At 34.3% G+C, this 23,018-nt stretch overlaps 1 long non-coding RNA gene across 4 annotated transcripts in view; it reads left to right on the forward strand.

Annotated features, from left to right (window-relative positions):
- The window catches only part of LOC135744718 (uncharacterized), an 86,124-nt gene extending 63,310 nt beyond the window's left edge, over positions 1 to 22,814 (forward strand). Inside the window, exons 3-4 of one of the 4 annotated variants that reach the window (XR_012336674.1) lie at positions 820 to 875; positions 21,852 to 22,814. This is a non-coding gene — a long non-coding RNA (uncharacterized lncRNA). The remainder of the gene's footprint in view (positions 1 to 819; positions 876 to 21,851) is intronic. The other 3 variants (XR_010530822.2, XR_012336673.1, XR_010530821.2) reach the window with 3 other exon arrangements.
- Positions 22,815 to 23,018: the final 204 nt, after the last annotated feature.

The following is a 23,018-nucleotide window of genomic DNA, read 5'->3' on the forward strand; positions in this document are numbered from 1 at the left end:
ATCTGCATCCACATAAACTCATAATTACTCCCGCTCGCGTTTGAATGACAGCAGAGAGACTCGCCCACCGTCTCACAGACCACCCCCTCACAGTATTCAGCACAGATGCGGTCGAAAGTGGACAAAAGAGACGGATTTGAATACCAGGTGTAAACGTAATGTGTCTCTCTCGTCCACTTGTGATCCGATTGATGAAAACACATCTTAATACCAAGTGTAAACAGCCCCTATAATTACCAATTCTTACTTCAATCAAAAAAAAAAACATGCACAGACTTTCGCATAGTAGTTAAAAAGAATAAAGAACATCCTGTGACCAAAACAATTGTTAAAAATCCTTGCACTCCACGGAAGAAAGATTTAAGCCCTATGTGTCTGAAACAACATAAGGGAGAGTAAATGATGGCAGATTTTTATTTTTTATTTTTGGGTTAACTATTAACTAAACCACAGTCTACTCCACATACATCTATGAATGGATCTGTGGAGCATATATTTTTAACCTGGGCCAAAAGTGCTCTTTGCAGAGGGGTTAAAAGGGCGAATCAAGAATTCTGTAAATTATTTATAATCGCTGAAACTCTTTTAGTGTTCTTCTTTTGGGTAGGGAGTGAGACTGTGCACTGGAATGTGCTTTACTTATATATTGTCAGATATGTGTTGAGCAGTGCTTTTATCTACATCAACAAAATAATTGTTTGTGAATGAAAACTAGGTCATGTCATTTACTTCAGGTCAGAGATATTTTACAGGTTTAGCTTGACATACAGAAGTGAATTCACACATGACACTAATTATTGTTTTTTTCTTTCCTCTTAGGAATGGAGAAGATGAACTGCTCACCGCTGGGTAAGGCTGGGAATTTTAGAAGATGGGTATGTTTTTTGTGTCACATTTATGTTGGCAGTTGTGGCCTAATGGTTAGAGTGTCAGGCTTGTAACCTGACAGTTGCCGGTTCGAGTCTCAGGACTGAATGAATGTTGATCACAGAGCTGGGTAGTAACTGATTATGTAATCAGATTCCAAAAATCAATACTTGTAGTTTTATTACATTACATTGTAGTTTAATTTATTCCCGTCTGGATGGGAATGTTTGTATTTGCCAGCAATATCTTTTGAAAACGCGGTTCTTTTAGTGTTTTGGCCAACGTGATCTGCTATAAGGTCTTACTTACGTGCATATATTGTATTTCCTGAGTCCCATTCATTCAGATATGGATGTTTTAAAATAATTAAATCAAGATGAGCTGAAGATGAGCTGAAGATCATACTAAGATTGACCACTGTAATATCAGTATAATGTAAGAAACGCTACATTATTTTGTTCTCGTGTAAAACACGTTGGCTACTTTAGTAGGATTTGAAACTTTTATATCAATGCAAACAAGGGCTGTTTCAAGAGGTCTGTAGCTATACCTTCATTCACTATATGACTTTACTTTCAGTATAAAACTTTATTAATATAATCCACCTTAATGGATACGAGTGAGTGAAGGCGCCGGATAGGCTCCAAGATATAGGATTTATTTCGGCCTCAAGGTTCATTATATGTTTTTTTAAGATGTTGAGACATGAGCTATATGTATAATCTATAGCTATATATTGTATATTACTAAATATCTAAACATGTTTTGGCATTATGACAGCTAAATATGATGTTCTATAATGCTGCATCGAAAGAATATGCATTGTAAAAAGCACTATATAAAAATGTAACTTGACAAACTCAATTGCAAAATACATTTCTGCATTTTGTACACTCTAAAAAAATGCTGGGTTATTTTAAACCCAGCTTTGGGTCAAAAAGGGATGAGCCCAGCAGATGGGTTGAAATTAATCCAGATAATGTTTATATTTGACCCAACAAACAACCCAGAATTTTGGGTTGTAACAACCCAACAAATACCTACCATTCTTTGTGTGTAGGTCAGTGATATGCTTATGATAAGTTATACAGAAAACATACAATTTCATGTAATATGAATATCATGTAATTAATTTACTCTAATAAGTGCTGGGATGTTTTCATTCAGGGCTGGGTCATTATTGGAGAGAGCACACCCCAACACTGGGTTGTTTTAACATAGCAGTGTGCTCTGTCCAGAATTGACCCAGCCCTGGGATAAAATAACCTGGCACTTTTTAAAGTGAAGGTTTTAATTGATTACCCTAAATTACAATTTTTAAAATTAACAGTGGTAAATATGGTATAATGGATCAAATGTCCATACTGGTTAAATAGTTGGTTCAGAGGCCCAATACTTGTTGTTTACCCAATTTTAAATATAGCATACATGGACACCTTATTTGATATCTAGGATATATTTTTGGGTTTCTTTTGGCTGGCATTACAGAACTTTCATTTAAAGTTTGCAGAGTGGTTGGATCAAGTGGGAGAGGTTATTGGACAACTGAGTACAATGTGCTCCATGTCTAGTCAAATTGTTTGGGAAAGAGATCAAGCACCTCTTTCATTTCTAAGTAAAATAATGCGGAGTATGAGAAGAACTTGACACTGATAGATCAATGAATTCTGCAAAGTCAGTAAAAGCACATTTTTGCTGAAAAACACATCTCTGCTGATACTGGACCACACTTCAAAGCTGCAAGTTCCTCTTGAGGCAGTGTGCTGTTTGTAGCAAGTGCTTCTTACTTATTCCTACTTGTTGTTGTCTTGATTTTGTAGTTAATATACAAGAGATTTACACTATGAAAAAAATAAAGGTGCTTGAAAATGTCTTCACAAGCGATGCCATAGAAGAACCATTTTTGGTTCCTCAAAGGACCATTCAGTCAAAAGATCTAAAGAATGTAAAGAACCTTTTTTAATCACAAAAAACTATTAGTAAATCAGAAAGTTTTTTAGAGGTTAAAGGTTCTTTATAGAACTATTTAGCCATAAATTGTTCTTCTATGGTATGGTGAAGCACATTTTTTTAAGCTACAGTCGGCAACTCTAGAGGATTGGGATGATTTTAAATGTTTACAATTTTCATGCCCCTCCCACACTACCACCGAGCAACCTCCCTTCAAACTCTTCCTTGTCAGTGCGTGTGCACCAGTATTTTTGTGAATGCATACTTAGCAAGCATATTTAGATTACTTGCATAACCCTCAGAAATATCAATGGTTGATAAAGCACAATTACCTGTCGAGAAGAAATGTGGCAAGCTCTGCATCCAGCTTGAACCCTTTAAAATATCATAGATTCCTCCACCTTTCAAATGCCGGTCTGATATTGATCCTAATTTTATTACGGACACAGTCCCTTTCTATCTTTGTTTCTTTCTTTTCATTGGTTGTTTTCCTAGCTCTGGTTGTTAACCGAGGAATCAGAAGTTTGTTAGTGAATGTTCTCTCCGCCATCAGCTATGTAAAATCTAAAACACCTTTAAACTTCAGGCTGATGCATGTGATATTGTAACCAAATAACAGGCTTTAGGTGGAGCTAGAAGGGCAGATTTTTTTCTTAAACAGTCTAATTTATGTTGTTCTATCGGAGAATACTGTCGGTTTGAGTGAATATGATCAAAAATATCTTGACAACTGCAGCTTTAAAAGTGTAGACATTATTTAATCTAATAAGCCATTTATGAAAACACTAAACCCTTAAAAATAAAGGTGCTTTACAAATGACATAGAAGAACCTTTTCTGTTTAAATGGTTCTTTAAAGCACCTTAAACATCTGAAGAATCCTGCTTTGAAAAGTGCTACCTCAGTTGTGCTATAAAGAACCTTTAATTTATAAGCAGTTAGGAGGGTTATTTTTGTGATTTATACACTTTTTTATTTTCAGCATTTTATATGGTTTAACAGTTTAAATACAAAACTGCAAGACATTAGAAAAATACTAGTTTTTTACTTTTTCATTACATGAGGTGTTATACAATAATAAATATGTGTATTAAAATAACATTCTTCAAAATATAAAAAATATACATCAAAATAAATATATGAATTATTATGCAAATATAGAAAATCACTACTCAAATGAGATATGGATGTTAACTGCTTCAATAAAAAATAAATTAACAATACAAATTGGCAAAGACAATCATTCTAAATAGACAAAAATTACAGGAAATCATTAAAATCATGAAATATGCCACATCAAAACATGCAAATGATAATAAATATTGAATATTAACATATTATGACATTTACATTCAGATGTACACATTTTAGCACAAACAGATAGACTGCATAGAATACAAATTAAATGGGATGTTAATAATACATTACTAACTGTAAAATTTAAAGTCAATAGAATTGTGTCAATGTTTGTAGAAGCTAGCCAAAAAAGTCTATATTATTTTGTTTGCTGGATCATTGTACAGTACATGCTCCATCTAATGTTTTTATTTTGTGGCAATGATGCTGAACATTCAGTCAGATAAGAGTAAGAAAAGAGATGGTCTGCTTTTTTCATGTTGATCTTGTACAAATGTACAAGATGCCTGGAATTTTTTCTGTACTGAATTTACTAATGTTGTGGATAATACATCCAATAAACATTTAATTAATAAAATTAGAGTTGACAATATGATACTACATGATTCTTTATCTATTGCTCAGGCATTCAATCAAATTTTTCGTCTGTATGGTCTACTTTAGTATCTTCTACTTCTTATTTGAATTCTAATATTTTTAGTGAGGTTTCATCTTGTAATAGTTCTTTTCAACCCAGTCTCACCCCATGTCGTCAATATTTGACGACACTTGACCATTCGTCATATGTTGACGCGAAGGGTATACCTTTCGCGTCATTTTTTGACGAACTGGGGACTTCAATACCAGGGGCGTTGCTAGAAATAAAGCTCTACTGGGGCACAGGCCACCCATTTTTTGCTGACTTTTTTTGAAAGCCTGCTGTGTGCAAGAAGTGTGCAACACTTACAATGTCTTTTGCTTAACCCACTATTCTACAGTGCAACAGTTACTGCGAAAGATACATATATACAAGTGTAATCTTCATCATACCTAACATTATTAACATGTTTGGAGGCATAAATTGCATAACATGTTTGGAAATAATGTCAGCATTATTATATTTTCTACATTATACAATGATAGCAATGATTAATAACTTATTCTTACAAGAATATTTTAAGAAACCAGTCATTTTATGACTGCTATACTAAATAATCTCAGTCATAGTTACTGCTAACTGTTATGCAAGTTACTGTCCTAGAGTTAAATATTAGTAAACTAAATATTAATTTCATATTTGAAAATACAGAACAGTATAACACATACATCTGTGGATTTTCTCGGCAACAATGCAATTCTGTAGACTTGACAAGAGGTTTTCCTGAGATTTTCCGCCTAATGTTTGAGACCTGACTGAGTGAGGGTGTGTCTTACATTCCTTAAACTCATCATTTCTCCAAAACATTTCTGATGTACATCTACAGAAGCCAATAATGATCGAGTCAAAATATGATTAGCATTATTATTTAGAAACTTACTTTAGTCTCGTCATGTTTTAAGCTAACTCAATCGCGTGTAAATGATATACTTTTACTTCATTTACACTATGCAGCGTTCCTTCGTTACTGTATTTTAATTAATTACGAAATTTGTATTTTATTTTTAAATTGCTATCTTGTGTTTCTGGGGCATTCGCGAATTAATGGTTTATTTACTGTCCTGAAATTTGATCTGAATTGATGTTATTTTGATTATCTCTGCTGATACTGGACCACACTTCAAAGCTGCAAGTTCCTCTTGAGGCAGTGTGCTGTTTGTAGCAAGTGCTTTTTACTTATTCCTACTTGTTGTTGTCTTGATTTTGTAGTTAATATACAAGAGATTTACACTATGAAAAAAATAAAGGTGCTTGAAAATGTCTTCACAAGCGATGCCATAGAAGAACCATTTTTGGTTCCTCAAAGGACCATTCAGTCAAAAGATCTAAAGAATGTAAAGAACCTTTTTTAATCACAAAAAACTATTAGTAAATCAGAAAGTTTTTTGGAGGTTAAAGGTTCTTTATAGAACTATTTAGCCATAAATTGTTCTTCTATGGTATGGTGAAGCACATTTTTTTAAGCTACAGTCGGCAACTCTAGAGGATTGGGATGATTTTAAATGTTTACAATTTTCATGCCCCTCCCACACTACCACCGAGCAACCTCCCTTCAAACTCTTCCTTGTCAGTGCGTGTGCACCAGTATTTTTGTGAATGCATACTTAGCAAGCATATTTAGATTACTTGCATAACCCTCAGAAATATCAATGGTTGATAAAGCACAATTACCTGTCGAGAAGAAATGTGGCAAGCTCTGCATCCAGCTTGAACCCTTTAAAATATCATAGATTCCTCCACCTTTCAAATGCCGGTCTGATATTGATCCTAATTTTATTACGGACACAGTCCCTTTCTATCTTTGTTTCTTTCTTTTCATTGGTTGTTTTCCTAGCTCTGGTTGTTAACCGAGGAATCAGAAGTTTGTTAGTGAATGTTCTCTCCGCCATCAGCTATGTAAAATCTAAAACACCTTTAAACTTCAGGCTGATGCATGTGATATTGTAACCAAATAACAGGCTTTAGGTGGAGCTAGAAGGGCAGATTTTTTTCTTAAACAGTCTAATTTATGTTGTTCTATCGGAGAATACTGTCGGTTTGAGTGAATATGATCAAAAATATCTTGACAACTGCAGCTTTAAAAGTGTAGACATTATTTAATCTAATAAGCCATTTATGAAAACACTAAACCCTTAAAAATAAAGGTGCTTTACAAATGACATAGAAGAACCTTTTCTGTTTAAATGGTTCTTTAAAGCACCTTAAACATCTGAAGAATCCTGCTTTGAAAAGTGCTACATAGAACCTCAGTTGTGCTATAAAGAACCTTTAATTTATAAGCAGTTAGGAGGGTTATTTTTGTGATTTATACACTTTTTTATTTTCAGCATTTTATATGGTTTAACAGTTTAAATACAAAACTGCAAGACATTAGAAAAATACTAGTTTTTTACTTTTTCATTACATGAGGTGTTATACAATAATAAATATGTGTATTAAAATAACATTCTTCAAAATATAAAAAATATACATCAAAATAAATATATGAATTATTATGCAAATATAGAAAATCACTACTCAAATGAGATATGGATGTTAACTGCTTCAATAAAAAATAAATTAACAATACAAATTGGCAAAGACAATCATTCTAAATAGACAAAAATTACAGGAAATCATTAAAATCATGAAATATGCCACATCAAAACATGCAAATGATAATAAATATTGAATATTAACATATTATGACATTTACATTCAGATGTACACATTTTAGCACAAACAGATAGACTGCATAGAATACAAATTAAATGGGATGTTAATAATACATTACTAACTGTAAAATTTAAAGTCAATAGAATTGTGTCAATGTTTGTAGAAGCTAGCCAAAAAAGTCTATATTATTTTGTTTGCTGGATCATTGTACAGTACATGCTCCATCTAATGTTTTTATTTTGTGGCAATGATGCTGAACATTCAGTCAGATAAGAGTAAGAAAAGAGATGGTCTGCTTTTTTCATGTTGATCTTGTACAAATGTACAAGATGCCTGGAATTTTTTCTGTACTGAATTTACTAATGTTGTGGATAATACATCCAATAAACATTTAATTAATAAAATTAGAGTTGACAATATGATACTACATGATTCTTTATCTATTGCTCAGGCATTCAATCAAATTTTTCGTCTGTATGGTCTACTTTAGTATCTTCTACTTCTTATTTGAATTCTAATATTTTTAGTGAGGTTTCATCTTGTAATAGTTCTTTTCAACCCAGTCTCACCCCATGTCGTCAATATTTGACGACACTTGACCATTCGTCATATGTTGACGCGAAGGGTATACCTTTCGCGTCATTTTTTGACGAACTGGGGACTTCAATACCAGGGGCGTTGCTAGAAATAAAGCTCTACTGGGGCACAGGCCACCCATTTTTTGCTGACTTTTTTTGAAAGCCTGCTGTGTGCAAGAAGTGTGCAACACTTACAATGTCTTTTGCTTAACCCACTATTCTACAGTGCAACAGTTACTGCGAAAGATACATATATACAAGTGTAATCTTCATCATACCTAACATTATTAACATGTTTGGAGGCATAAATTGCATAACATGTTTGGAAATAATGTCAGCATTATTATATTTTCTACATTATACAATGATAGCAATGATTAATAACTTATTCTTACAAGAATATTTTAAGAAACCAGTCATTTTATGACTGCTATACTAAATAATCTCAGTCATAGTTACTGCTAACTGTTATGCAAGTTACTGTCCTAGAGTTAAATATTAGTAAACTAAATATTAATTTCATATTTGAAAATACAGAACAGTATAACACATACATCTGTGGATTTTCTCGGCAACAATGCAATTCTGTAGACTTGACAAGAGGTTTTCCTGAGATTTTCCGCCTAATGTTTGAGACCTGACTGAGTGAGGGTGTGTCTTACATTCCTTAAACTCATCATTTCTCCAAAACATTTCTGATGTACATCTACAGAAGCCAATAATGATCGAGTCAAAATATGATTAGCATTATTATTTAGAAACTTACTTTAGTCTCGTCATGTTTTAAGCTAACTCAATCGCGTGGCATCACATTTTGAATGTGGTTGTGCGTAAATGAACGCAAGGCGCGCGCGGACATGGATACGTGCGTGCACGCGTCAATGCGACTGCTTCGCTTATACAAGCGTAAATTGGGTAACTACATTCAGTGTTGGGTAAGTTACTCAAAAAAAGTAATTAATTACTAGTTACTAATTACATCTTCAATCATGTAATTAGATTACTTTACAAATTACTCTCTCCAAAAAGTATTTAATTACTTATTAATTACTTTCTAAATCATATTTACACTGTAAAAAAAATTCCGTAGAAATTGCAGCTGGGTTGCCGGTAATTTACCGTAGATTTAAATTTATGTTTTTTACTGGCAATATTTTGTTCAAAGTTAAATGAACATTGAACATTTACAAGTCTTTGTCTTTACAGAGTAAAACTAAAAAATTTGCATCAAGCAAAACATTCTGGGAAACAAAATCTGAAGCAAAAAACAGAAAAAGGTTGATGATGATTTCTGGTTCCCAGAATGCTTTGCATGAGGCTGTTATTGTATAGTTTTATTCTGTAAAGATAAAGACTTGTGAATATTTAAAATTTATTTAACTTTGAACAAACTCTTGCCAGTAAATAACATAAATGTAAATCTACGGTAAATTACCGGCAACCCAGATGCAATAACATTGTAATTTCTACGGATTTTTTTTACAGTGTAGTACATGATACAAGGATAGGCTTGAAATGGCTCGAAGAAATAATATACCAAAGGACATCAATTATTCTGGTCCCACTTTAGGGTCCAGTTCTCTCTATTAACTAACTATTAACTACTTTTGCCTCAATATACTCCAACTACAGCTTATTAATACTAAAGAAGTTGTTAGTTTTAAGTATTGGTAGAAATGGGGAGGGTTAAGAATGTAGAATAAGGTTTTGCAGAATCAGGCATTAATATGTGCTATTAAGTATTAATAAACAGCCAACATCTCATTAATATTAATGCTAATAATAATCAACCAGTTAATAATGAGAATTGTAAACTAAAACCATGTTGAATCCACTATTGTATTAGTACTATACATAATTGTTTTAGAGTCCATACACAGTATTTAGTTACATCAGAAGTAACTGTAATTAGATTACAAGAAAAATAAGAGTAATCCCTTACTTTACTTTTTCAAAGGAAAAGTAATTAAATTACAGTAACTAATTACTTAGTAACTAGTTACACCCAACACTGACTACATTCCATATAGATCCGTTTTTGCAGCGATTGTCTTTGTAAAGGATTGCACTAGTTCACTGCTAAAATTTAAACTTGAGATTTACACCGGGGCACAAAAGATTTACACTGGGGCACGTGCCCCAGTAAAAGGGGTCTAGCGACGCACCTGTTCAATACTATTACGTCCATTGCATTCTCTTTCCTATTTTCTTACCATTTTCGCGTCGTTTTAGGGTTAGATTTACATAATGACATCCCTACCCAAACCTAACTCTAACCTCAACGCCAGGTGACAACTGTTTCATTTCGCGTACCTAACTCTAACCCCAACGCCAGGTGACAACTGTTTAATTTCGCGTACACTGTTTAATTTTGCGTAATCTAACCCTAAACCGACGCGAAAATGGTAAGAAAATAGGAAAGAGAATGCAACGGACGTAATAGTATTGAAGTCCCCAGTTCGTCAAAAAATGACGCGAAAGGTATACCCTTCGCATCAACATATGACGAATGGTCAAGTGTCGTCAAATATTGACGACATGGGGTGAGACTGTGTTATTCTTTTTCATTAAGAAAGATCTTGCCAACTGATGTTTTGAATGCCATTAATGATTAAAGGTGACTCGTGGTGATGGATTGGATGGTATTGAAAATAGGTTTTTAAAATTATCTTCTTATATTTTAATGTATCCACTTGCTGATTTATTTAATCTCTCTTTGAGTACATGTGAGTTGCCAGTTATTTGGAAATGTGCTCGTATTACTCCAATTTATAAGGGAGGAGATGTTCTTGATCCTTATAATTATAGACCTATTTCTGTTATATGTTCCATATCTAAGGTTTTTGAAAAAAATATTTATAATCAAATCTCAAATTATTTATGTGTTAATAATATTTTAGCATCATCTCAATCCGGTTTCAGGACTAATCATTCTACAACTACTGCTCTTCTTAAGTTTACCAATGATGTGTTTTCAGCTTCAGATGACGGCAAACTCACAGGTGCAATTTTTCTTGATTTAACTAAAGCTTTTGATTTGGTTAATCATTATTTGCTTTTAGATAAACTTCAAGCTATTGTTTTTTCTGAAAATACAGTTTTGTGGTTTAATTCATAATTGCATAATAGAAGACAGTGTGTTGTCATAGATGGGAGTAAATCTGATTTTTGATTAAACAAAGAGGTGTGCCTCAAGGTTCCACACTTGGACCACTTATTTTTACTATTTATGTAAATAATTTACCATTAATACCTAAAAACTGTCAGGTTCAACTTTATGCTGATGATACCATCATATATGTTTCTAATTATGATTCAATACAAATTCATTTATCTCTCCAGTCTGATTTAGGGTGCACTCACATTATCCAAACCAAACCAAACCATGCCCCAGCGCGATTGTCACCCCTCCCTACTCCCCCAGATGCACGCACTCACACTGTTCTTCTTATCGATCCGAGTCCGGGCGTGCTTTCGTCATTAAGATGCGATTGTTTTGAAAAAAGCAGGAAGTAAAGCTCTCTCTTAACACTGGAACCCACCGTAATGATAAGTCTGTGTTTTTTATTCGGAGTCGTTTGGTGCGCGATTACAGACAGCCCTCTCACATGTGGTCATATTGCTTAGTTGATCTGTCACGTGTGCAGCTCGGACATTCACGTAACCCCGCTGCTCGCAGCAAAAGGTTTTTACGGAGGCAGATGAACGTGAGTGGTCGCGCAACTGATGTCTTCACCTTTTGAATCGCGCTTAGGCGCGATTGCGCTCACACCACAGCCATCCGTGCCTAATCCCAAGTGAGCCGCGCACCGGCCCACATCTCCAACCTGGCCGCGGCGCGATTAACCAGAACGATCACACTAGTCAAACAAACCAGGCTTTGGGGGTCAAACGCGCCTGAGCGCGGTTTGGTTTGGATAGTGTCAGTGCGCCCTTAGTTACTAGAGTGTTTTTTGGCTAATAAATTGGTGCTTAATAAAACCAAGTCACATATTATGTTTTTTGGTTCTAGACAGAAACTTAAATCCAATTCTACTTCTTGTGTTGTTTCATGTACTGATGGTACTCCATTGCATAGAGTTGAACACACAAAATATCTTGGTGTATTGCTTGATTCTGAACTTTCTTTTAAATCACATATTAATCATGTTTTGTGCAAAGTCAATATTGGAATTGGTACTTTATATCGTTCTCAAAAGTGTTTTACATATAGTGTTCGTAAGAAACTTGCCTCATACTTCCATTTATAGACTATTGTGATGTGGTTTATCAAACGGCATCAAAATCAGATCTTGCCCCTCTTAATATAGCATATAATAGAGTTTGCAGATTTGTTTTGGGTTGTTCTTTTTTTTACTCATCATTGTACAATGTATGATGCACTTCAGTGGCCATCACTATATGTTAGAAGACATGTTCATTGGCTTCAATTTATATTTAAATGCATTCATTTCAATTACCCCAGTTACCTGCAACAATATTTTGCACCTTGTGTTAGAGATTATCAATTTAGGAATAACGATCAGATTTACTTTCGTGTTCCTCGTGCTAAAAAAACAATTGGCAAAAGAGCATTTATGATTGAAGCACCAGTTGATTGGAATAATTTGCCTGCAGACATTAGATATATCTTTTAGCAGGGACGTGCACAGGGGGGTTGCTCAGGTTGCCCGGGCAACTGCCCATATGCCCTTCTCCACTCAAGTTGCCCTTCCGAGGTGGAAAAAAATAAATTGTACTTTTACTTCATTTACACTATGCAGCGTTCCTTCGTTACTGTATTTTAATTAATTACGAAATTTGTATTTTATTTTTAAATTGCTATCTTGTGTTTCTGGGGCATTCGCGAATTAATGGTTTATTTACTGTCCTGAAATTTGATCTGAATTGATGTTATTTTGATTATCTATTGACTATTTTAGTTAAAACAGTGGGGTATAATTTGACATTTTTAATTTTGTATTTGTTATTGTTGTGTTGTATGTGTGATTGTTGTATGCAGAGGTGTAAAAAGTACTCAAAAATTTTACTCAAGTGAAAGTACAAGTACTGAGTGTAAATTTTACTCAATTAAAAGTAAAAGTATCTGGCCAGAATTATACTTGAGTAAAAGTAAAAAAGTACCACATTAAAATTGTACTTGAGTATTAAAAAAGTAAAAGTAACCGGAAGAAGGAAAACGAGAGATTCATTTTTAAGCTTTCTCTAAAAACATGAAGTGAATGAACCACATACAAGGTTTTATCCTTTACAACTGTTTGTATTGAATTGAATTTCATAAAAAAAAAAACTAAGACTACTACCTAATTTCCAACATGATCTCACAAAGTTCAGTGGTATAGTCACAGAATTTTTTGCTCATTTATCCGTGTCATTGTCACGGATCTCCGCATTTTTTCGTGTCTGTACCACAGACTTTCTTTTCCATGTCAGTTTCACGTATTGATTACTCAATTGTTTTTCCTATTTTTAAACCATTTTTGCGTGGGTTTGGGGTTAGATTTGGGCTTTGGGTTAGGATGTCACATTTAGAACGGTGAACGGCTAAAAACCACATGAAATCTGTTTTTTCTAATCCGTTTCAGGCTACATCTAGAGGTGGTTTGAAATCCTTTTCAAATTGCATTTCCGGAAATTGATTTCAGTCTTATCGTCCTGATCACATTTGTATAGCTTTTCGGTTACGTCATGCTGTCACGTCACATAAAACACGTCAGACGTCGAGGCAGATTGTCATGCCAGCGCGACGTCATTGCCATAGAAACAGTGCAGATAATCCGGAAAACGGCTACAGGACGCACAGATCGGATCTGAAGAGTTGTGATACACAATGTGGACAGTGAGTCTGTCAAATTAGATATGCACCAAAATTTGGACTGACAGTGTGAACAAGGTATTAGTCTTGATAGAGGCTGCTAACAGCAGGAAACGTGTCACACTTCATGTGTTGTCGGTTTCAAAGAGGCAAAAAATCTTCATCATTAGATGAACTGTTGGACAATTCCTTAGTGTGGTCCAAAGGCTCCAGAATAAATAACATTTAAATTAAACTGGCCATCAGCGCAATTCAATTGGTTTCATAGAGCAAGCGAAAATAGAAGTACTTTTTGACTGTAAATAAAATTGTAAGGAGTAAAAAGTACTTTTTTTCTTTAAAAAATGTCATAAAGTAAAAGTACTGATTTTTAACTGTACTCAAGTAAAGTAAAAATTCCCAAATATAATACTTAAGTACAGTAATCAAGTAAAATTACTCAAGTACTTTACACCTGTGGTTGTATGTAATGTTAACTGTTATTTTGTTATGGTTTGTAAGATTGCATATCTATGTATGTTAGGACCCCCTCGAAAACAAGATGCTACATCTCAAGGGGCTTATCCTATTAATAAAATTTACATATATCTTGAGACACAGGTTGTGATTACCACAGATTCCCATCACCAGGCTGTGGTCATCATTTGGTGAACTGTACAAGGTTGAGCATCAGGCCGAACAAGATTTGGGTCTGTTGGTAATGGGTGAAAGGATAAGACATGAAGATAAAAAGTTAATATTAGCCTGGAGTTTGCTTACATACTGTATGTAAAACATGATTTGACAGAAGTTTTAATATGATTCTGCTCAAGCTACCTGTTTTGTCAGTAAATAGGTGAATGCTTGGTGAAAGATTCATAAATTACCATGATGTCTCTCTTACCTGTGAATGTGTCGCTGAATTCACATAAACCTGTTTAATGGTTTTTAGAGCTTCACTCACGATCCACCTACAACAGATAGACAAAAATAGTAAGAATTTGCTTTTTACAAGTTAATGTGCCACAAGAACACACACACAATCTCCAAAATGTTTAAACAGTAAATAACTATTATTTTAGTGTCAGCATTAACACTAGAACTACCAAGGCAGTCATTTTGACCGTTTTAAAGATTTGCAATGTAATAACTTTGTTGAAATAAAACCCATATAACTACAGTTCCATGACTTTTCTTAAATTAATGTAAATTTTATTTTAACATTGTTATTTTATTAAAATTACAAAACACAAACGAGTTCTGAGTATTTCTACCTCTAATGGCCATAGCGGTCAATTTGACCGCACATATTACAGGTGTTTAATCTCCTCAGCGCTCTTTCCCGCCGTTAAAGATGTGCGTAGCTGTTGCCTAGCAACCTTTCTCTGGCAGTTTTGTATGCTTTTGCTAAGCTAAAACTTAGCTTTACCGTCAAAATGGCAACAAGAAAGAAAATGACTGTCACTGAGGTTTTATCCTTGCTTGAGAACATTGATGATGCAGAGTCTGATGGAGGAGCAGAGAGCGATGTCTCTTGGTCTCTTGACAGTTCGGTCAAAATGTTTATTATCTGTCCTAATATAACAGAACTATTTATTCATTCTAGATTTCATTCTTTTAGGCTGCATAAAATTGTTTCCGATTCGTGTGTCAATTATTTCCGATAATGCTAAAGCATTGTAAACTCCAAAAGTCAAAATGTATTGAATAAAGACAGATGTAATCATTTCCAAAATTCACAATATGTTTTTATCTAACGAAATATTCTGCTTTATTTTATATTTGTTGACATTTAGACTTTCAAAAACAACATTTTAACTGCGGTGAAAAACTTAGATCTCCAGCTTGCCGGATGCAAATTGCGGAAAGCAAATTGCGGCATGCACTTTTGTGGGAGGTCTAGTCGCTCTTACACAATAATATCACGAATATATTATATTATGTATGCTTAAATTACCCCACATTTTTCATAAAACATGACCATAGAAGCTTTGAAGTAAATATAACATGACAAAAATGACATGTACTGTATGGTATGAACAGTCAAAATGACTATCAGTTCTCGCTATTGGCAGTTCTAGTAGTTATAGAATTCCGGTAGTGCTAGTGTTAAAAGAAATATACATATATCACCTTTAAAAACAGGATTTGTCTCTCATATCAAGCGGTCATATGCACTGCCTTCACTCAAGCAAGATTACCTCACATACGAAAACTCTGAAATATTAATAAAAAACCTAAACACATGCTGTACCACATTCTTTTGATATTTAGTTTAATAAACTTAATGTACAATAAACATGTATTAGCTTTTTAACACTTTAAAAAAATCATTATTCTAAGTTATTGTTAAAGCAGAGTCCTCTCATTTAAAACAGTATGAAGCTTACCTGTTATAAAGGGAATGAAGCTTACATTATAAAGTTTACATGTTATAAAAGAAATAAAGTATAATAAGGACACACAAAACTTCAATTTTCAAAATGTTTTTAACAGTAAATGATGATTATTTTACTCTTTTACCTGTTTGTGTTGTTGTTAGTCTGCAGGTGGTTCAGCAGGACTGATGATTCAGGGCTTTTACAGGTAAAATAATCAGGAGGCAGCTTCAAATTAACTGACTAAATTTAAAATAAAAAAGGCAGGAATTAAAGAACCATTTTCCGAAGACAAAGAACCATTTCAACCAAAAGAGGTTCTTCAGTATGATATGGCCCAGATAGCAAAATTGCTGTGGCACAAATCTGGTTCACATTTGAAACCTTCATCTGGCCCACCTTTGGCATGGAATGATGGCACTTGAGCGGTCCACCTCTTTTTTCCAGATCTTTACCAAAAGCAAACCATAGAAACGCCACATGTCAGCCAAACACTAAGCAAATAATGCAGATCTGGCCCAAATCTGGGTAATTGTTAAAATTTTGGCCCAGATCAGCCCAGACCCAACACCATTATCTGGTCCACACCTGGCATGGATTGATGGCACTTGTGTGGTCCACTCCTGTTTGACACGTCTCGCCCTCGAGGAAGCCAGAGTGATGCCACAAACAGAGTATGAATCTCAACCATGGTGACAATTAAATGAAAAACTTCATGCTGCAATGCATGCTGGGTATTAACAAATTACAAATCTCATCCAGGACTCCCAGCATGCACTGCGACATGGCTAAATAATGAACTTTTTACAAATTTCTTTGTCACCATGGTTGAGATTGTACGTCCCAAATTTACAACAGTTATTTCTTGCCAAAATTTCTAAAACTCCTTAATGACAAACTGCTGTGAAAGTGCTGGATCTCATATACAACATTAACAGAAAACAAACTTTTGATGAGTAAATCCTTTACTTAGATGATGATTTTTACCATTACATACTAACCACCACAGAATTGCACTATTAACTTAACATTGCCATAACAAATGTGTTTTATACACACAAAGTAAGGCAACCAAGACAAATTGGTAAAGAAGTCAAGGGTCCAACTAAAACAAACACTAATCACAATAATGGTGACTTAAAATTAAACAAAGCAACAAATATGAAGGTATATTTGGTGCAAAACAACTGCACACCTGTGACAGTGGAATTTGTATTTGTAGAGATTATCCACACATGTGTATCAGTAAATTTGAAGTCACAGATGAAGAGTTGCAAACTTGTAGATTTTTTTTCTTTCCCTCAAATACAACACAACAGTTACACATTCACAAATCCTTCAGTGCAGCTGCACAAATCCCATTTTACAAATCACAGATTAAGAAACTCACAAGCTCACGTTTTTTGCTACAATTGCTGCAGTAAATATGGTGCAAAACCTACTTGAACACCTGCATCAAAGTATGTGAAGTCACACACAAATTTTGTACATTCACAAATCAGTTTGTGCATCTGTGCGATGAGAGTTGCATGTGTGTAAAAAAAAAATTCACAAATATTTTTTTATTTTTGAAATATTTTCTAGCACAAACACAAGTACATAAATACAACTGCTTGAATCTGCTGCTACGAGTTTCAAACACTCTTTTTTTGTGTGCTCTCTGTTTTGCACCAAATATCTTGAGATAAGTGGTGCGAAAGTGATTTGTATACCTGTAGGCTATGTTCAGCACTTCCCACCAGGTGGCGCCCCACACTCACTGAAGCAAAGTTTATTAATTACCAGCAATGTTTCAGCAAGGTAAATCGCCTTTATCAAGGTATTATTTTCACCAAGTGGAGAACAATATAAATGGGAGTGCTAATTAAACACAGATGAAGGTAATTACATACAATATTCCAATGATTCATTAGTAAACAAAATATAAGTTCCATAAATCTCAAACCATCAATATAAGTAGATTAAAAAATACAAGCAGCAAATACACACATAGGCCTACATATACCTAATAGGCTTTAATATACCTAAAAGGCCTCCTGTCTAAGTAAAAATTGGTCCAACTCACCTCACCTTCTAGATGAAAATACCCTCTCAATTCCTATATACAATAATGAAGTTATAGGATGATTAAGTTCAACAAAATGCAGTGCTAATGGAAGGTTCATATTTCTGCATATTATTGCACTCTGATGTTTCACGATGCGTGTTTTATACTCTCTATTTGTTTTCCTACATATGATTTTCAACAATGACAGTGTTAAAGTGGTTTCTGTTGGTATACATGGAGGAGAGAGGTCCGATCTAACTAATTTATCTCCTAGATTACATTCACCTATATTCAGTTAGCCTATGTTTACTTTACTGACACAACAATGTGCCCAGGATGGTAAAATAATTATTTCAATGTATTACTAATAAACAACACAAGTCTTGTGCATACTGACATGGTTTGACATCTATAGTTATTTGATTGTTTTTTTTTCTGATGTGTTAGAAGTCATATATGTAGAGCAGAGAAATAAGACATTTTTTTTCTGGGGTGCATGCCCTAGAAAAATTCATATGGACCTTGGTATTTATAAAATCCTCTGTACGGCCCTGCTCATGACAATAAGAATCCACTCTCAATAGTGTATGATGAGCTGTAGTTTTTTTAATCGGATCCCTATGTAAAAAATTACAAGCTACCCACAAGTCTAAAAAGCTGATTTGATTTGGGTTAGCATCCAGGGTAAATGTTAAGAAATCAGAACAACTGTTTAGATAATAATAAAAACAATTTAGTTGTTCAGTTACCCGATTCAAAAAGACAGAAATAATCATCCAAATTAGTATATTAGAAGAAAAAGCATGTATCTTAGTTAAATGTAGGCCTATGTGTGTATTTGCTGCTTGTATTTTTTAATCTACTTATATTGATGGTTTGAGATTTATGGAACTTATATTTTGTTTACTAATGAATCATTGGAATATTGTATGTAATTACCTTCATCTGTGTATAATTAGCACTCCCATTTATATTGTTCTCCACTTGGTGAAAATAATACCTTGATAAAGGCGATTTACTTTGCTGAAACATTGCTGGTAATTAATAAACTCTGCTTCAGTGAGTGTCAGGCGCCACCTGGTGGGCAGTGCTGAGCACAGCCTACAGGTATACAAATTACTTTCGCACCATTTATCTCGAGATATTTGGTGCAAAACAGAGAGCACACGAAAAAGAGTGTTTGAAACTCGTAGCAGCAGATTCAAGCAGTTGTATTTATGTACTTGTGTTTGTGCTAGAAAATATTTCAAAAATAAAAAAATATTTGTGAAATTTTTTTTTTACACACATGCAACTCTCATCGCACAGATGCACAAACTGATTTTACGTATGTACAAAATTTGTGTGTGACTTCACATACTTTGATGCAGGTGTTCAAGTAGGTTTTGCACCATATTTACTGCAGCAATTGTAGCAAAAAACGTGAGCTTGTGAGTTTCTTAATCTGTGATTTGTAAAATGGGATTTGTGCAGCTGCACTGAAGGATTTGTGAATGGGTAACTGTTGTGTTGTATTTGAGGGAAAGAAAAAAAATCTACAAGTTTGCAACTCTTCATCTGTGACTTCAAATTTACTGATACATATGTGTGGATAATCTCTACAAATACAAATTCCACTTTCACAGGTGTGCAGTTGTTTTGCACCAAATATACCTTCATACCATCAACATCTAAATCTAATAAGTGAATTGTGTTTTCTACAGCAATATTTTAACTGAACATTCAGAAATGTTTTCTAAAAAAAAATAAAATGCAATGTTTCTCTTTCATTTACATAACAATTAAACAAGTCAATATAATAAACAGTTGTTGTTTTAAACATTGTGTGAACATTAAAACATGATATTGTCATAACGTTTAAAAATGGTAAAATTTAACATTTCTCTAACGTTCAGACAACACAGAAATGTTCTTAGAACGTCAAGAAAACTGGACACTTTTTATGTTGGCAGAAAGTTTTTGGGAATGTTGGGAACTTTCAGGGAACGTTCATAGAACTTTTCTCTGTTAGATGGGTAAATGGATCACTTCAGACTCACACACACATGAGCCGGTGCTTATTGTGCCATATGTTTGCCAAAACCGGGCCGGATATGTTTTAAAAGAACTGGGCCACATTTGCTGCAACATATGTGGACCACTTTAGACACAAACCCACATGAGCCGGTTCTTACCATGCCATATCTTTGCCAAAACTGGCCCAGACACGTTTGTAAAGAGCTGGGCCACATTTGCTGCAACATGTGTGGGCCACATTTGGTTTATTCCAAGATTAGGCCGTGTCTGTTGTGCAGCATTTTTGCCAAAGGTGGCCTATATTTGTTGTTTGATATTTGGGCCATATTCACTATTTGTCAGATGGGCCACTTTTGGTTCATATTCAGATGACATGTTGCCGTGGGCACAGCATCTTTGCCTTAAAAGGCCCACATGTGATTGATATATGTGGCCCATTTTTGCTATTTTACATGTGAGCCACTTTAGGTTCACATCCCTTTTATTCGGGCCATAAGAAGACCAGCAGTGCCGCATCTTTGCCTGAAGTGGCTCACATGTGCTTGCTGTCTGGGGGTTCTATAAATAACCTTTGTCATCATTTCAGAACATTTAAAAAAAACATTTTTCTTAAGAGTGTATAGCAGACCACACATTTCACACCTGTCTAAAAACACTACTGTACCTTGGCAGACATACGGCTAACACTATGTTCTGCCATACAGGTCATTATAAAGGCCTCACCCCTGTGTAAAATCTCACGCTTGTCATGGTCTTCTCAAGTTTAAAGAAATTTAAATCCAAAAGAGAGGGAAAGCTGTGGGTGAAATCGGATAAGTTATTCTCTAACTCAACTGCAAACAAACAAGAAATAATGAGGTGAGGCTGAAACATAGACCATCCTACATTTATGTTCTTCACAATAAAAAAACATATTTTCAGGTTATAAGGAGAGGTGTAAACAAAAACCATATGAGATGATGAGGAGGAACAAAGGTAATGGCTAGAACGTGTCGGACACTTGTCATCCATTATTGTTTGTTTCTTTGTTAGTGGGGAGTACATCACAATTTTTGAGAATGTGGCGATCTTTTTGTTATTCATGGAGTCTCAAATTTTTAGCGATAATGGTTAAGACTCTGAGTGATTCATCTGATTTGTGTTTCATAAAGAGACAGGGTTTGGTTTCCTTTTGTTAAAGAATGGCCTGTTCATAAGTCATACTCCAAGTAAATGGGAAGTGTTACGAATGTCTTCCATTTTCAAGATGATATTTCAGGATGTGAGCTAAAAGTTTCAGTGATTAGTTATGAAATATAAACACAGTAGTCATTGGTTTTATTGCAATAAACTTTTGCACCATCAACATGCAGAAAGTTCCTTTCCAAAAATGATTGTTCCACAGAAAAAGTGATGAAACTAGGACATTTCATTTCATAAGAAAAAAACTGAGAAGCAGGCAGAGATTTCCAGGATCCAAATATTTTCAGAATTCAACTTGAAAGCTAATTTCACGACTATCCTCCATTTTATATTTTTCTTTGATCTATTCTCAAACTCTTTGCTTGAAATGAAGTTTATATGCTCATTACAAAAGCATAGTATATTGTAACTGAAGACAGATCTTAATATTGGGAATGCCCGTACCTTTCATAGTAACAGACAACTTTCAATAAAACTGGCAACCTATGTGGATAGCATGTATAACATTTTAGAAAATAATAATAAAGTTCAATGTTTTTTTGTGTCATTTGTGTTATGTAGGCCTATAATAAATTGCAATCCATTTTAAAGTGTTGTTTTGTCTCTTGCAGGTTGAGAGACTTCAACGGGTCATCCTTATTAGTGTCCAGCACCTGAAGGCAAGAGGTCAAGAAATAAATGGGTCGCCTATTTCATATACAGCCTTGCTAACATGCAAAGATATCCAATGTTACCTAATGTTGGTCTAACAGGGAAGCAACACATACGTCGTTTGTATAACCCTTGATCCTTGCATTGTGAATTGTTTTATTTATTTATTGTATGATGAAATTGTGATAGGATCTAACTTTTTCAACATGCTTGTAGTCAAGATTTTATTCATTCATTAAATTGGGCATTTTTATAAGAAAAAAAGAACACGTCTTGTGATTAATTTGCTGAACTGTGGGTGATGAAATATTTAATTTCTTGGGTATTAAAATGATCAGTCTCGGATCCATTGAGAGGGTTGACATTGTTGAATCAGTACCCCACTAAGGTACTGCCGTATAGGGAATTATTGCTTCAGTCTGAACATGTCCCCTTTGTAATATATCTAGGAATATAACGTTTGATTATCCTTTCTTTCTTTTTAGATTTTCTCAAATTTTCTCTTTCTTGTTTTGTTTAAAATTTCATATACAAACAGAAAATAAAAGAACAATAATTTCTAGTCTCTGTGTCCTTGCCTGGATTTGATTGATATAGATATTTCATATGCATAATGCAAAGTAACTCTTACACATCATATTTTCATATTTAAATATTTTAGGCCTCAAATAACACAGAATAAGGTGAACTGAAACAAATAAGCAAGAAAACTGTCCAATCACAGGCTTCATAATCTCAGAAAAGCTGGTCTGCTTTTTTCCTCCAAATTGCATGAGAAAATGGTCAAGATGCACACATGAAGGTACTTTGGTCTGACGATGAAAGTTCTTATATTCTCTTCTTTCTATATATGTCACATAGAATTGATCACATGGGTCAACCAAAACACCTGAACACAAAGCCAGGCATTGTGTGTCGAGCTGACCTCAGTGTCATTTGAGTCTGTTTTAGCCAGGTGCTGCCTGTATCTGGAGCAGAAAATGTTTTTGTTTTTACGGCCAAACCCGAAATAAACTGAAGCAATGAGCAAACATTTAAGAATTATTACCTAAACAAAATGCATCAAAAGTGTAAATTGTGAAGTTAGTTGTGCAGAATTTCTACTTATTCTTAAGCAGCCACAACTA

The sequence above is a fragment of the Paramisgurnus dabryanus genome, chromosome 5, assembly GCF_030506205.2.
Source record: "Paramisgurnus dabryanus chromosome 5, PD_genome_1.1, whole genome shotgun sequence".
In the NCBI taxonomy this organism is placed as follows: domain Eukaryota; kingdom Metazoa; phylum Chordata; class Actinopteri; order Cypriniformes; family Cobitidae; genus Paramisgurnus; species Paramisgurnus dabryanus.